The 17,193-nt window shown below is 37.9% G+C and overlaps 1 long non-coding RNA gene across 1 annotated transcript; it reads left to right on the forward strand.

The window, feature by feature from the left end:
* The first annotated feature begins 11,830 nt into the window (after positions 1–11,830).
* LOC309475561 lies at positions 11,831–15,834 on the forward strand. The gene is made up of 2 exons (XR_014197725.1): positions 11,831–14,057; positions 15,276–15,834. It is a non-coding gene; the product is annotated as an uncharacterized lncRNA (long non-coding RNA).
* The last annotated feature ends 1,359 nt before the right edge of the window (positions 15,835–17,193 follow it).

The following is a 17,193-nucleotide window of genomic DNA, read 5'->3' on the forward strand; positions in this document are numbered from 1 at the left end:
TATATATATATATATATATATATATATATATATATATATAATTATGCCATTACTTAGGGCCTACATGTATTATTATTTTTCATTATTCAATAGATTTTTTTTCCCCCTTAATTAAAAACTTAAAATGTCAAAGTTAGCTATTAAAAAGCATTCAAACAGTCCCCCTCAGGATATTTTTCAATAAATAACTAGCTTTGTAATTAATGATAAGCTGAAGTCTTGGGTAAACAGTCCTCCCGACCTTTGACCAGCCGTGACTATTTGCAGTCTTCTTCATTGCAAAGGATGATAAAGTTACGGTAATCAGTCTATGTGCATTATCATTGTAAACTAGTCATTTAATCTGACACGTAACATCATGTTTACTGGTTGTTGCTCACTAAAAATATCAAAATGCATTAAAACATACATAATCTGTTGGTGACTATAATAAAAGCACTACTATTCAACTGATTAATAAAGCTGCTGTAAAATACCGCTGTAAGGAGTTATAGGAGTAATACATTATATTATATTAATTGGAGTTCTGAATCTGATCAGTTACATGGCATTCATGGCTCATGACTCACAAAATGAAATCTAAAACCTGTTTTGTTTTTTGTTTTCAGCAGAAAGAATGAAAAAATATTTTATTTGCTATAATATCTGTATATTTCATTAAATATTAATCTTAAAATACAGAAAAATGTAATACATAAATGTAAGTTGTTTCACTGGCCATCTATCCATGTCTGATTTTAGAGCTTTGATCACATTCTGTATGTCTTTCCCTCGTTTAGCTCTCCCCATATACGCCTGGTTTTCACGTGCATTCCCTGCGAAGTCTTGTTAGTTGTTTACACTGAATCTCTGAGCGTTTTCCTCTGTTTCCCATGTTCCTGGTTCTTGATATCTGCCTGCGTCCTGGTTTTCCCGTTCCTGTCTCACCCTCTGGATTAGTTTGTTTGATTGGACTGATTTACTGTGCTCTGACCTCTTGCCTGTTTTCGACTACGATTGTGGATTACCCTTTCAATAAACTGCGTTTGGATCCTCAACCTTTGTGTCTCAGAGCAGTTCGTGACAGTTTTCAATAAAACAAAATATATTTATATACTTACTTGCTCTTCCAACAATTTCACTGGTCCCTCTTAAAAGAATGATCAATTTATTGCTAGAAGTTTTTGTTTTTCATCCAAAAATGTGTTCGCAAAGTTTAAAAAAATTTTTTTTTTACTTTTCTGTACAAAAAGAAAATATGCAACAAGCTTTAAATGTATAAACACTTTTGCTGGAAAAGAATGTCATGACAGTTTGTAACTTTCAACACGTTTATCCAGGAGACTAGCTAACATTATCTTTGTGACAAATCAGACTGTAATCAATAAACCTTAACATCAGATCCTTTTATTAATCAAATCTTTCACATGAACATTAAAAATGTTCAGACATCAACACCAGCACTTTTAAATTAAGGACATTGGTGAAAAAGATTTTTATTTTAAATATTTATTTATAAATCAAATATTTGCAGTATAGCTGAAAGTGATTTTTCTATTTTCTTTTACTTATCTGATTGAAACGTGGCAGTCATGTGTTTTGAAACTCCATCCACTAGCTTTTATAAGTCAGACCAGGTTGGCGACTAAAATATGTTGCAGGTCAGGATGACTATCCACAGATTTTAAGTATGAGGAAACATTATGTAAATCCCATCAGGGTCATACCATGTGAACTTAAAACCAGAGGTCAAACACAAGAAGTGCTTTCCCCCCATTTTAGAACTGACACCGTTGAATTATAATGCAACAAAGATTTCTGAAGTCAACAGATTTAACTACCAATCTCAGTGTAAAAAATAACATAATCAAATGACTGTCATTTTGGTCCTATTGACAAAATAGTGGATTACTCAGTAAATATATACATCTGTGACATTTAATATTTTGGCTTTCATATTTATATTTTGATTGATGCCAAATCAAAAAATTTTAGCCGGGGAAGTTTCTGAAATTTGGTTGTGACCCATCAATCATTCTTGGTAACCGACACGCTATCTGGAAAAGCACGTTTTTAAACAAGTAAATCTGAGGGGAAAAAAATACTGATACTTCTTATCTTACCTTATCTGATCTTTACAGTTCACTTATTTAGGTTTCTTGAAAATTCCTCATCACTGATTCTGGTTCATTCACTTGAAGTGCCAAGTAGTTTCACAGCATTTAAAAAATGAGAAGCATTGACTTGATGGGGGTTCAGATTGTTATCAAGTGTGACTTCTCAACATATACTGACTTCCTCCAAGTAGATAAATGTAAATGCACACGTCTGGGGTACGTTTTAGTGTTAAGGTTAGAATTAAGATTAAAATTAGTACAATAAGTAACAACATTTGTATTGGCCAGAGTATATAATCGCCAGGAATTTTGCCACAGTTTTTAAAATATATTTATAATTTATTTAAAATATATCGCATTACTTATAAATAAGCTTTAGATTTTCCTATAGCACATTAAAAAGTCAGATTAGGATAAAATTAATAATACAAATTGATGTGGCTAGAAACAGTATAGGAGGAACTCATAGAAACTGAATGGGGGGAAATGGCAGCTGGAGAAAAGGTTTTATTGATATTTCACATTATGTTATAGAAACACATAAAATTTGATAAATAAAATTAAAAATAAACATTTATTTGCACGAAATTTAATTAAACAACTGACTTGACAAAACCCGTTTAATCTGTAAAGTGCCAACTTCATTGTATGTCGAGGATTGCATGTGGACGGACAGAAGTTTTCCATGTCAGATCCTTAGGCCAACAATTTTCTTTGTTTCTTCACAGTAATCCTGATGGTCCCACTGATGTTTGCTGAGAAAAGCTTGGCAAACTGAAATGAAATTGACAACTTTATATGCATGTTAGGAACAACACATTCCAGGTCCCAGTGTTATGGCAGGGCTCATCTTTTACTGCCACAGTGGAGAAAGGTTTGCTACATTTCGATTGGATCTTGGAGGATTAGCACCAAAGCCAACTGCAACTTTTTGGATTAGTTAATCTCTATTTAGAACATTGCCAAAGGTATTCTGGTGGTGGTTTGGAAAGTGAGAAATGCATTGATAAAATGTACTTGGTTACTAACGTAACCTTGGTTCGATGAGATGACGGTAACGAGTACTGCGTAGCTAGACACAACGGGAAAAATCCTTTTTCTCCGATTTCTGAAGATTATAGAATAATGCAGTGAAACGGCATGAGCCTATGGTGAGAAAGGCCGCCAAACCCCGCAGAAATGGGCGGGGCTATCCATCTATATAAGAGGGTGTTCTGCCATAGGGAATCGGGTTAATTCAACTGAAGCGAGTAAGTTCCCTTTCGATACGGTTCACTCGTACTGCGTCGCTAAATGCAATGGGAATCCAGTCCAATCACGCCGTGCTTAGAACTGCGAAATGACAATTGTTCTGGAGCCCTGGCCCAGGGCGCATGAGTAAGGGCCCAATGGTGCCAAGGCTAAGATTGGGCGGTATAACAGCCCAAAAACAATGGACTCAGACTACATGTCAGAGTCTCATGGAGTGTTCTAGCGAGTTGAGCTCACGTAGAGGTCGAGGTACTTGTAGCCCAGGGACATCCAAGTTATAGAATCTTGCCAATGTGGACAGCGAGGACCAGCTGGCCGCCGCACAAGTGTCGCCAATGGACACTCCGCGGGACCATACCCAGGATGAGGCCATGCCTCTGGTGGAGTGCACTTTTAATCCGATGGGCCATTGAAGCGTAGGTCAACGCAATTGCATCCACTATCCAGTGGGACAGTCTTTGCTTTGAAACCGGATGTCCTTTGGTGTGGCCGACAAAGCACACAAAGAGCTGCTCTGACTGCCTGAACGGGAGAGAGTGCTCAATATATACCGTTAAGGCCCGAACAGGGCAGAGTAAACGAGACTCATAACAGTTCGTTTATTTAGGCTTCTTGAAATTTCCTCATTACTGATTCTGGTTAATTCACTTGAAGTGCCAAGTAGTTTCAAACATTTAAAAAATGAGAAGCATTGACTTGATGGGTTCAGATTGTTATCAAGTGTGACTTCTCAACATATACTTGTTGATACTTCCTCCTAATAGATAAATGTAAATGCACACGTCTGTGGAACGTTTTAGTGTTAAGGTTAGAATTAAGTGCAATGGGAACACAGTCCAATCGCGCTGTGCTTAGAACTGCAAAACGACAATTGTTCTGGGGCCCTGGCCCAGGGCGCATCAATAAGGGCCCAAGGGTGCCAAGGCTAAGATACTACCTACTCCATAGGTTTGTGCAGCTTATTCTATAATCTTCAGTAATTGGAGAAACGGTAGTTTTCTCATTGCGTCTAGCGACGCAGTATGAGCGAACCGTATCAAACGGGAACTTTGAAGACACTGCTCTAACTGTGTGCTTTGGGCCCCGTTTACACGTACATGGTTATTTTGAAAAACTGAGACATTTCCCTTCAGTTGTTTACACGCAAACGGAGAATTCGCCTCTGAAAACGATTCTTTCTAAAAACTCCGGCCAGAGTGGAGATTTTGGAAAACTCTGTTTGCACGTTTGCATGTAAACTGAGAAAAACTGAGTTTTAGGCAGTCGACGTCACAGTATGCGACAGAACTTGCACTGCGTCAAAGGTGCGACCTATATTTTCGGGATTGGGCTTGAGCTTCTCGTTACACTGCCACCTACAGGTTTGGCCATAGGGTTTGGCATGCTCTTGACGGCATATACACGGGTTTGTGTAAACGAACACTTTTCTGAAAACGGAGAGGGTGAAATGTCTGTTTATGAAAATAACCGGCCACGTGTAAACGTAGCCTTAGATCGGTGTTTCCCAACCCTGTTCCTGGAGGCACACCAGCACTACAAATTTCCCAACTCTTCCTAATCAAACACACCTGATTCAACTCATCAGCTCTTTAGTAGAGACTCCAAGACCAGAAATAGAAAGGAGACATCTAAAATGTGTAGTGCTGGCCGGTGTGCCTCCAGGAACAGGGTTGGGAAACACTGATCTAAAGCACACAGTTAGAGCAGTGTCTTTAAAGTATTAAACCGCCAAACATTTCAATTTCACTGAGTATTTAAAGTTTGTTAACTTTCTTTGCTGATTTCTAAAAATGTATATTTTAGGTCTGCTGACAGTGGATCTTGACATTTGTCTGATTTGTCATAAGTTTCACTGTTTTTTGAACTTTCATTTAACAAAGACCTGGCTTGGTAAAAAGTTTGATGTCATGTCAACAAAATCCATAGTATGTAAACATCTTACTTTAAAGTTGAAATTGACAGCTAAGTTTGGGTTTTGAGAGATGTCTTTCTAGTCCAACCATAATGCAAAGACAACATCAAAATTTATTTTTAACCAAACTTTGACATCTGTCCAACGTTGGACCTTGACGTCATACAAAAATTAGGTTTAGACGTCAACGCAATTTTCACTTTCAACCAATATTCGACGCCTGTCCAATGTTGGCGCTTGACGTCAAAGAAATGTTGGGTTTACACGCCAACCGGGTTTTCATTCTTAACCAAAATTTGACATCTGTCCAATATTGGAGTCCAACATCTTCCTTATGTTACATTGATGTCCAGTGCCCGCTGGCGTAATGTCAATGTGTCATGCAAAGAAAAGGGATTCATTCAAAATAGTCTCACATAGCCAGATAGTATCACATATACTTTATGATCAAAGTCATAACAGTGTAATTTTACCTCATCGTTCGACATGCCTGTGAATTGCAGAGCTTGTGTGAACATATCCACATCTTTCTCTATGATGAGATGCATTTTCCAGCATTTTTTTTATGTGTTTATTTTATTATTAAGAGAAAAGCGCACAGCACACATGATATGATATTTACATATCCATCTAAACGTCGCTCTCAGCAGCGTGGACAGTGTAAGGCTGTTCGTTAACAGTACATCACTGCAAAGGTATTTCCAATTTCTTTTTACTTCTAAGCAAAGAACGAAAAAGAACTTTGTTGTGACTATATTCGGGTATTGAATCACGTTCAGTCTCTTGTAAATTATGTGTGCAGGAGTGCGAGCAATAAGTTGCTGGGTGCAGTTCACTTAACGGCCACCGGTGCGCTAATAACAAGGGGTTTCTGAATTATATACAACCCCTTTAAAAAAGAGAGTTAAGGGGTTATGAGAATTGTTGTTTCTTTCATGCCATGAATACATTTCAATTGTAATTGCTTGCTGGACATATTTTTGTTCTTAATGAAAAAAAAAATTAACTCAACAGATTTTTAAAAATTAGACAGAATAGTTAAAAGACAAAATATTAGCTTACCTTGTCAATATATGTAATGATCTCATCATCGCTCAGCTCAACAAAGGATCTCATTTTAAAAGTTGCATAAGCAAGTGCTGTCATATCTATAAAATTCATATTAGATTCATATCAGCATAGGTGAATACAATTTTAATAAGAAAATCTTGGTGGCAAATAATAAAAACTGCATAAACAGATAAAATTAATTTAGCTTACTTCGGGGAAGAACATCTGTAGATGAAGATGTTGACTGAGCTGTGGATGTTGGTGCAGTTGTTGTTGATTGAGTGGTAGATGTTGGTGCAGTTGTTGTTGACTGAGTGGTAGATGTTGGTGCAGTTGTTGTTGATGGTGCAGTTGTTGTTGACTGAGTGGTAGATGTTGGTGCAGTTGTTGTTGATTGAGTGGTAGATGTTGGTGCAGTTGTTGTTGACTGAGTGGTAGATGTTGGTGCAGTTGTTGTTGATTGAGTGGTAGATGTTGGTGCAGTTGTTGTTGACTGAGTGGTAGATGTTGGTGCAGTTGTTGTTGATTGAGTGGTAGATGTTGGTGCAGTTGTTGTTGACTGAGTGGTAGATGTTGGTGCAGTTGTTGTTGACTGAGTGGTAGATGTTGGTGCAGTTGTTGTTGATGGTGCAGTTGTTGTTGACTGAGTGGTAGATGTTGGTGCAGTTGTTGTTGATTGAGTGGTAGATGTTGGTGCAGTTGTTGTTGACTGAGTGGTAGATGTTGGTGCAGTTGTTGTTGACTGAGTGGTAGATGTTGGTGCAGTTGTTGTTGATGGTGCAGTTGTTGTTGACTGAGTGGTAGATGTTGGTGCAGTTGTTGTTGATTGAGTGGTAGATGTTGGTGCAGTTGTTGTTGATTGAGTGGTAGATGTTGGTGCAGTTGTTGTTGACTGAGTGGTAGATGTTGGTGCAGTTGTTGTTGACTGAGTGGTAGATGTTGGTGCAGTTGTTGTTGATGGTGCAGTTGTTGTTGACTGAGTGGTAGATGTTGGTGCAGTTGTTGTTGATTGAGTGGTAGATGTTGGTGCAGTTGTTGTTGATTGAGTGGTAGATGTTGGTGCAGTTGTTGTTGATTGAGTGGTAGATGTTGGTGCAGTTGTTGTTGACTGAGTGGTAGATGTTGGTGCAGTTGTTGTTGACTGAGTAGTAGATGTTGGTGCAGTTGTTGTTGACTGAGTGGTAGATGTTGGTGCAGTTGTTGTTGATTGAGTGGTAGATGTTGGTGCAGTTGTTGTTGATTGAGTGGTAGATGTTGGTGCAGTTGTTGTGGTAGATGTTGGTGCAGTTGTTGTTGATTGAGTGGTAGATGTTGGTGCAGTTGTTGTGGTAGATGTTGGTGCAGTTGTTGTTGATTGAGTGGTAGATGTTGGTGCAGTTGTTGTGGTAGATGTTGGTGCAGTTGTTGTTGATTGAGTGGTAGATGTTGGTGCAGTTGTTGTGGTAGATGTTGGTGCAGTTGTTGTTGATTGAGTGGTAGATGTTGGTGCAGTTGTTGTGGTAGATGTTGGTGCAGTTGTTGTTGATTGAGTGGTAGATGTTGGTGCAGTTGTTGTGGTAGATGTTGGTGCAGTTGTTGTTGATTGAGTGGTAGATGTTGGTGCAGTTGTTGTTGATTGAGTGGTAGATGTTGGTGCAGTTGTTGTGGTAGATGTTGGTGCAGTTGTTGTTGATTGAGTGGTAGATGTTGGTGCAGTTGTTGTTGATTGAGTGGTAGATGTTGGTGCAGTTGTTGTTGATTGAGTGGTAGATGTTGGTGCAGTTGTTGTGGTAGATGTTGGTGCAGTTGTTGTTGACTGAGTGGTAGATGTTGGTGCAGTTGTTGTTGATTGAGTGGTAGATGTTGGTGCAGTTGTTGTGGTAGATGTTGGTGCAGTTGTTGTTGACTGAGTGGTAGATGTTGGTGCAGTTGTTGTTGATTGAGTGGTAGATGTTGGTGCAGTTGTTGTTGTGTGAACTACTGTTGTTGGTTCAGGTGTAGATGTGGGTTCAGTTGTTGTTGTGTGAACTACTGTTGTTGGTTCAGGTGTAGATGTGGGTTCAGTTGTTGTTGTGTGAACTACTGTTGTTGGTTCAGGTGTAGATGTGGGTTCAGTTGTTGTGTGAACTACTGTTGTTGGTTCAGGTGTAGATGTGGGTTCAGTTGTTGTTGTGTGAACTACTGTTGTTGGTTCAGGTGTAGATGTGGGTTCAGTTGTTGTTGTGTGAACTACTGTTGTTGGTTCAGGTGTAGATGTGGGTTCAGTTGTTGTGTGAACTACTGTTGTTGGTTCAGGTGTAGATGTGGGTTCAGTTGTTGTTGTGTGAACTACTGTTGTTGGTTCAGGTGTAGATGTGGGTTCAGTTGTTGTTGTGTGAAATACTGTTGTTGGTTCAGGTGTAGATGTGGGTTCAGTTGTTGTGTGAACTACTGTTGTTGGTTCAGGTGTAGATGTGGGTTCAGTTGTTGTTGTGTGAACTACTGTTGTTGATTCAGGTGTAGATGTGGGTTCAGTTGTTGTTGTGTGAACTACTGTTGTTGATTCAGGTGGAGATGTGGGTTCAGTTGTTGTTGTGTGAACTACCGTTGTTGGTTCAGGTGTAGATGTGGGTTCAGTTGTTGTTGTGTGAACTACTGTTGTTGATTCAGGTGTAGATGTGGGTTCAGTTGTTGTTGTGTGAACTACCGTTGTTGGTTCAGGTGTAGATGTGGGTTCAGTTGTTGTTGTGTGAACTACCGTTGTTGGTTCAGGTGTAGATGTGGGTTCAGTTGTTGTTGGTTGAACTACCGTTGTTGGTCCAGCTGTTGTTGTTGGTTCAGATGTAGATGTGGGTTCAGTTGTTGTTGGTTGAACTACCGTTGTTGGTCCAGCTGTTGTTGTTGGTTCAGATGTAGATGTGGGTTCAGTTGTTGTTGGTTGAACTATCGTTGTTGGTCCAGCTGTTGTTGTTGGTTCAGATGTAGATGTGGGTTCAGTTGTTGTTGGTTGAACTATCGTTGTTGGTCCAGCTGTTGTTGTTGGTTCAGATGTAGATGTGGGTTCAGTTGTTGTTGGTTGAACTATCGTTGTTGGTCCAGCTGTTGTTGTTGGTTCAGATGTAGATGTGGGTTCAGTTGTTGTTGGTTGAACTATCGTTGTTGGTCCAGCTGTTGTTGTTGGTTCAGATGTAGATGTGGGTTCAGTTGTTGTTGGTTGAACTATCGTTGTTGGTCCAGCTGTTGTTGTTGGTTCAGATGTAGATGTGGGTTCAGTTGTTGTTGGTTGAACTACCGTTGTTGGTCCAGCTGTTGTCGTTGGTTCAGATGTAGATGTGGGTTCAGTTGTTGTTGGTTGAACTACCGTTGTTGGTCCAGCTGTTGTCGTTGGTTCAGGTGTAGATGTGGGTTCAGTTGTTGTTGGTTGAACTACCGTTGTTGGTCCAGCTGTTGTTGTTGGTTCAGATGTAGATGTGGGTTCAGTTGTTGTTGGTTGAACTACCGTTGTTGGTCCAGCTGTTGTTGTTGGTTCAGATGTAGATGTGGGTTCAGTTGTTGTTGGTTGAACTATCGTTGTTGGTCCAGCTGTTGTTGTTGGTTCAGATGTAGATGTGGGTTCAGTTGTTGTTGGTTGAACTATCGTTGTTGGTCCAGCTGTTGTTGTTGGTCCAGCTGTTGTTGTTGGTTCAGATGTAGATGTGGGTTCAGTTGTTGTTGGTTGAACTACCGTTGTTGGTCCAGCTGTTGTCGTTGGTTCAGATGTAGATGTGGGTTCAGTTGTTGTTGGTTGAACTACCGTTGTGGGTCCAGGTGTTGTCGTTGGTTCAGATGTAGATGTGGGTTCAGTTGTTGTTGGTTGAAGTGTAGATGTGGGTTCAGTTGTTGTTGGTTGAACTACCGTTGTTGGTCCAGCTGTTGTCGTTGGTTCAGATGTAGATGTGGGTTCAGTTGTTGTTGGTTGAACTACCGTTGTTGGTCCAGCTGTTGTTGTTGGTTCAGGTGTAGATGTGGGTTCAGTTGTTGTTGGTTGAAGTGTAGATGTGGGTTCAGTTGTTGTTGGTTGAACTACCGTTGTTGGTCCAGCTGTTGTCGTTGGTTCAGATGTAGATGTGGGTTCAGTTGTTGTTGGTTGAACTACCGTTGTTGGTCCAGCTGTTGTTGTTGGTTCAGATGTAGATGTGGGTTCAGTTGTTGTTGGTTGAAGTACTGTTGTTGATTCAGCTGTTGTTGTTGGTTCAGGTGTAGATGTGGGTTCAGTTGTTGTTGGTTGAACTACCGTTGTTGGTCCAGCTGTTGTTGTTGGTTCAGGTGTAGATGTGGGTTCAGTTGTTGTTGGTTGAACTACTGTTGTTGATTCAGATGTAGATGTGGGTTCAGTTGTTGTTGGTTGAACTACTGTTGTTGGTCCAGCTGTTGTTGTTGGTTCAGATGTTGTTGTTGGTTCAGCTGTTGTTGTTGGTTGAAGTGTAGATGTGGGTTCAGTTGTTGTTGGTTGAACTACCGTTGTTGATTCAGCTGTTGTTGTTGGTTCAGATGTAGTTGTGGGTTGAAATACCGTTGTTGGTCCAGCTGTTGTTGTTGGTTCAGATGTAGATGTGGGTTCAGTTGTTGTTGGTTGAACTACCGTTGTTGATTCAGCTGTTGTTGTTGGTTCAGATGTAGTTGTGGGTTGAAATACCGTTGTTGGTCCAGCTGTTGTTGTTGGTTCAGATGTAGATGTGGGTTCAGTTGTTGTTGGTTGAACTACCGTTGTTGGTCCAGCTGTTGTCGTTGGTTCAGGTGTAGATGTGGGTTCAGTTGTTGTTGGTTGAACTACTGTTGTTGATTCAGCAGTTGTTGTTGGTTCAGATGTAGATGTGGGTTCAGTTGTTGTTGGTTGAACTACTGTTGTTGATTCAGCAGTTGTTGTTGGTTCAGATGTAGATGTGGGTTCAGTTGTTGTTGGTTGAACTACCGTTGTTGGTCCAGCAGTTGTTGTTGGTTCAGGTGTAGATGTGGGTTCAGTTGTTGTTGGTTGAACTACTGTTGTTGGTCCAGCTGTTGTTGTTGGTTCAGATGTAGATGTGGGTTCAGTTGTTGTTGGTTGAACTACCGTTGTTGATTCAGCAGTTGTTGTTGGTTCAGATGTAGATGTGGGTTCAGTTGTTGTTGGTTGAACTACTGTTGTTGATTCAGCGGTTGTTGTTGGTTCAGGTGTAGATGTGGGTTCAGTTGTTGTTGGTTGAACTGCCGTTGTGGGTCCAGCTGTTGTTGTTGGTTCAGATGTTGTTGGTTGAACTACCGTTGTTGATTCAGCTGTTGTTGTTGATTCAAGTGTTGTTTGTGCAGCTAGTAATATAAAATAAATAAATAAACAACAAAGCTTTAATAGATAAAATAGAAGAAAGGCATAAGATGGATATATAATATAATTTAATTGTTGAACTCTATTTCAACATGGTTTAAAAATAATCAGATGCATTGTTGATCACTCTAACCAAGCACTAACAAGTATAATTCTCTGTGTAATTTTCATATGTGACCGAAGGATAGTGTCACTTAAAAATCAGGCATGAACACCTTTTCAACTTCACTTGCCCTTAATAAAACAGCTCAATGGCATTGGAGGAAAGACAGAAATTCTCCTGCATTACATGCAGCACAAAAAGATTGATTAGTTCGTTTTACACAGATTCGAAAACTGAAGGTTCAACCTTTTAGGACAAACGGTTTGCATTTTGGGAAAAAACAATAATTCACAATGAGAGAGACAAAGAGCAATCTATGAGCATATCTGAACCCTTGAAGGGCTGAAAAAAATGAAACCTGAAAAATGACTTGAGCAATTATTTTAGCAAGGACTACATCTGATAGTCATTTCAAGGAAGTAACTTTGAGGTTTCTTTTGACTTCCTGGTAATCTTTTTTAATCTGTATTATAATTATTGCTTTCATATATTTATATTTTCACTCCAATTCATGTGTATAATATTATTTTACTTACCTGTGTGTTTATTTTTTGTTTTTGTTTTTTACCTTTGTTGGGTTATATTTTATATAACTTCTTCTGCCTAAATATGCACTGTTATACACTGTATCTACCTGGTGTCTTTATATAAATATGTACCTATATTCAACCCCCACAAAAACTAATATATTATTAGTTTTCTGTCTGTAAAAATAAACAGAATGAAGTAACTACAAAGAAAGTCGTTAGAATAATCATGAGTAAATATTTTAATAAATTGACAGACCTAATTTAAATAATTTAATTACAAGCTGGCTTTGATGGAACATATAAGTAATTTAAAAAATAATAAATAAAATTCAGTGAAATGAAATGCAAGTGGCACACATTCTTCGGCAGATTTGTTGATTAAGGGAGTGGTTTCATTTTGTGCCTGTTATGTTTTTTTTTTTTTTTTTTTTTTTTTTTTTGTTGTTATTGTTGTTCACATATTTGATTCTTTTAAAAATATGTTAAATTATGTTACCACTGTCATTAATGTGTTTTGGTTTGAGACCAGTAGATTTGCAACAAACAAAAAAAAAACTGATAAACAACCACATTTTCTTTTCTTTTCTTTTTTTATATAAAAACACATGCAACGATTCAGATTGCTCAGGCTATCATAATGGAATCCTATTGGTTGGAAAGGGCTTTGAACTATTATGAAAACTGATAATGTGGGACCTGGGGGTTTTCCATAAGTATAATGCTGAAATATTGTTTTGTTTATTTTGTTATATATAAATGTTTATTTCATTTATGTTTTTTTTTCTTCTTTTTAATAGTTAGAAATAAAGACTTTCATTTCAATTCAATTCAATTCAATTCAATTCAATTCAAATCTTACCGTCAAACACCGCACTCGTGGTTGATTAACCCAAACCTTGCTTACTCGAGGTATGCTGGTTCCTTATTATATATATTTTTTTCTCGTTTGCCTAAATATTTGGAAATGAGAGCATGACGATGTGTACGATCGTATTTGTTTTATAGAGATAACCAGGGCAATTCACCCAAAGCAGCTGCTTATTTGTCTTTTATATCAGGTATGTTTTCTGTTTTATAGGCCTACTATTTTCTCATTTAATGTGATTTTTTTTTTTTTAACTCAATTTATGTTTCATGCTCCTTTTTGTGGGTCCCTTTAACTGCATGGAAGAGAAAACAAGGGCGATTCACTCACAAAGAGTCTGCTTGTTTTGTGTTTTATGTCAGGGAATAAAAGCTCCTGTTAAACTGCCTCCTGCTGTCCCGTGTCTAACTCCACAAAGCTACGCAGAATCAAGTGTTTTATAACTGTTGTTGCTGGCCGCACATCACGCTTTGCGGTTACACTTACCCATACCCAGGTAGGCTATGTCACATAACCTGCTTCAATAAATACCTCTCAGCTACAACAGCTTAAAGTGCTCTGAAAGGGAAGTCTCATTTTGGTAACACAATACTGAAAACGATCATGAACCGTGCAACATATTTCATTATCAGTTGTGTTATTAAGTGCTTGTTTACCGTTGGCACGAACACAATCAAAATAACTTAAGTTACAAGTTTGGTTTGTATTCGCAGGAATGATTTGCTTTGCCTTTTGTTGGCAGTTGGGTTTGGAATGTAATGCGTAATAATTAAGGCGTTTAAGGAGTTGTAGAGCAAGAACTGAGTTATTATAATACAGGTCAACTTAAATAAACACAACCAAACTTCACCCAGTTTTGCGAAGAGGAGTTTCAGTACCGAATCACCATGTGTGAATTCAAGAGAGAACCACAGGATTCTAGACTTGTGATTTATTTTTTATGAAGATGGGGTAGGAAAAGTATTTTAGCATCCAATTAATTATTAATAATAAATAATTTCTTGGGTATTTTGAATGTTGTATTAAATACTTTAATGTAACAAACATTAATACCAAATTAATTATTGTTATTGTTTCATTTTTCATTCTGATTTCTGATCTGATTTCAGATTCACAGATTATAATGTTGGATATTTTTTGTTACCAAAGACTGTAAGAAATTTTGCAATCTTTATATTCCTTAACATTATTGACAATCATTCATGCAGTTTCTACCATTAATTCAAATTCTACTCAAATATACTAAATAAGCTTGTCACGATATCTCACAATATATTCCAATTGTTTTAATCATTTTTGTGGCAGAGATGTAATTCTCTTACATGTTTAGTGCTTTAGTCTTTATTATATTCTCACATCACACATACTCACATATTTAGATTTAAATAGACCTCTTACCTGTTAGTATTGATCTACCAATCAGTAAAACCAATCCAGCATGTAAAATAAATCGATACATCTTTCAAGAGTTTGCTAACGAAAAATAACCTCTGAGAAGCAACCTAATGTGAATAATGTTTACTGACTGATCATCTTCCGATTGATTAATATGGAGACGGACGGACTCATGTGTTTTGACATCAGACTAAAACTGTCCTTAAACTCCACCCATCGTCTATTTAATACTAATATAACAGGTTCTCAGAGTGGGACCCAGTGTGTGTTCAGTACGATTTCTGTTTTAAACTGGTACAACTTTACAAGAAGGTTTCATTTGTTAACATTTTAAACATGAACAATAAAAAATACTCAAGCATTTATTAGTCTTAGTTAATGGTAATGTCAACATTTACGGTACTAAAACATTTATTAAAATCAAAAGTTATATCTGTTCATTATTTAATGGACTTGAGCTGACATGAACTATATCAATGGACAGTTATATTGTTATTAACTATAACATTAACAAAGATGTTGAGATTCCAGAATGTTCACCGGAAAGCTTGATCCTTTCTTCTGCGTGCTTCCCTTTGCTTTTGTTTGTTTAGCTTTGACAGGTGCGTGCTTGTCAATTCGCTGGGTTTTTCTCATGTCATTTAATCCCTTTACTACTCCTTATTTAAAGATTGCCTTGTGCATTGAAGCTGTCCAGCTCGCTGAGCGATTCGCAGCACTGTCAGTCTGTTTTCTCACTGTAGTGCTTTGTTTGTCACTGTGTTTTGCTCTCAGACATCATCATCATCCTGGTTTCTCTCCAGTGGGACTCCCGGATCTCTGCCCATGCTGTCATTTGAGCCAGTGCTCAGCTTTACCCTATAGGCGGATCATCTACATCTATGGTTAATGCATTAACTAATGGACCTTATTGTTAAGTGTTCCCATTAAAGGGGTTGTATAATGCCCTTTTCACAAGATGTGAAATAAGTATCTGATGTCCCCAGAGTGTGTGTGTGAAGTTTTAGCTTAAAATACCCCACAAATATTTTTATATAGCATGTTAAAGTTTTTTGAGGGTGAGCAAAAACGCAAAATTTTTGTGTCTGTCCCTTTAAATGCAAATGAGCTGCTGCTCCCGGCACAGGGGGCGGAGCTACAACAGCTTGTGTCCTTTTACCTCACACAGACATGCACTGAAAATTTCAAAAAAATTCACAGACATTTACACCCCTCACCTCCTACCATCTTCATAATAGAGCAGTGGATTATGTATAGAAACATTTACGTAATCATTGTATCTCCTTCTGTAACATATGCTAAGAAACATTTGGTTATTAAAAGACTTGGAGGATTTGTGTCTCACGGATGTATCTCAAGCTGTCTAGTATGGCAGCTCGAGCACCTTAGAGCCAAAGATTGTCAAGAAATTTAATTCTCAAAGTGGTCCTGACTGAACTTATGTAACTGTTATAATTGTACTTATAGACCTTATTCACAGCAGCGCCATCTTTGATTTTTAATGGGAATGAAAGCGAGGCTGTGAGGGACAGACATGCATCTCTTCAATGGGCTGTACTGTTATTTAATGTGTTTTTGGATCGTTCTGCTCATGAAACACTGGAAAAATATCTTTCCAAGAAATTTCAGTTGACAAAAAACTCCCGACAATATAAGCTGTGGAAAATTGTAAGTAGTCTATGAGCTTTATACAGCCTTTTACAGCGGATGCCATTGGAAACACGACAAGTCTGTCCCTCACAGCCTCGCTTTCACACCTGTTATGGCGCTGCTCTGAATAAGGTCTATACATTTGAACACTTTCACTTTTGACTGCATTGTTGTGTGAATATAGGCTACATGCCAGAAATACATACCATTCATTACAGTGACATTAACCATTCATTTACGGTAAGGAAAAAAAAAAAATTCTATAAAAAGAATGTAAATACATTTTTCTTATGATACACTTAAAAATAAAGGTTCTTTATTAACATCTTTGGTATAGTGGAAAAGGGTTCGTCAGATTATGTTTTTTATGTGCTTTAAATAAATGAAAACGTATTTAAAAAAAGAGCAATAGCAAATTTAAAGTTAACATGAACTTAGATGAATAAATGGGTGTATCCTTGCATTCCAGAAAAGAACGTTTAAATGTACAAAGTCAATATGTCATCCTGTTCTACAGAGAGAGACTATTGTTTTCTGTTAGTGTATGATTTCATTGATTATAAACAAGTCCTGCAAGCTACCTGAGAAACTACGCGCAAGTGTACCTGGACAAAAGCCGTTTTAAACGCAAAGGGTCGTTACACCATATATTGATTTGAATTAGTTAATAGAAGTTAAATCATAAATAAATTCAATTTGTGATTTTATTTTTGAAAGCATTCTCACTTTTTACACAAGTGCCAGTACTTTTCACAGTCCTGTAGCTTTGCAGGCTGTATATAGTAGCCAGCACAAATCGCAAACGTGATTTATCATTTACACTATATATTGCTACATTAAGCACCAAAATAATTATATTTGAAACTAGACTTCTAATTCTGAAAATATTACTATAAATTACAGCAACACCACCCTCTTTGCAAACAGTAATCTTGCGGGGTGGACTCATTTAAAGTAATATAATCGTCTGGTTTTAGTCAGGTTTCTGTCAAACACAGCACATCTAGATTATAATCCACAGCAGCCATATCACCCTGTAGCC

Source organism: Leuciscus leuciscus (genome assembly GCF_965113295.1).
Source record: "Leuciscus leuciscus genome assembly, chromosome: 15".
Classification (NCBI taxonomy): Eukaryota; Metazoa; Chordata; class Actinopteri; order Cypriniformes; family Leuciscidae; genus Leuciscus; species Leuciscus leuciscus.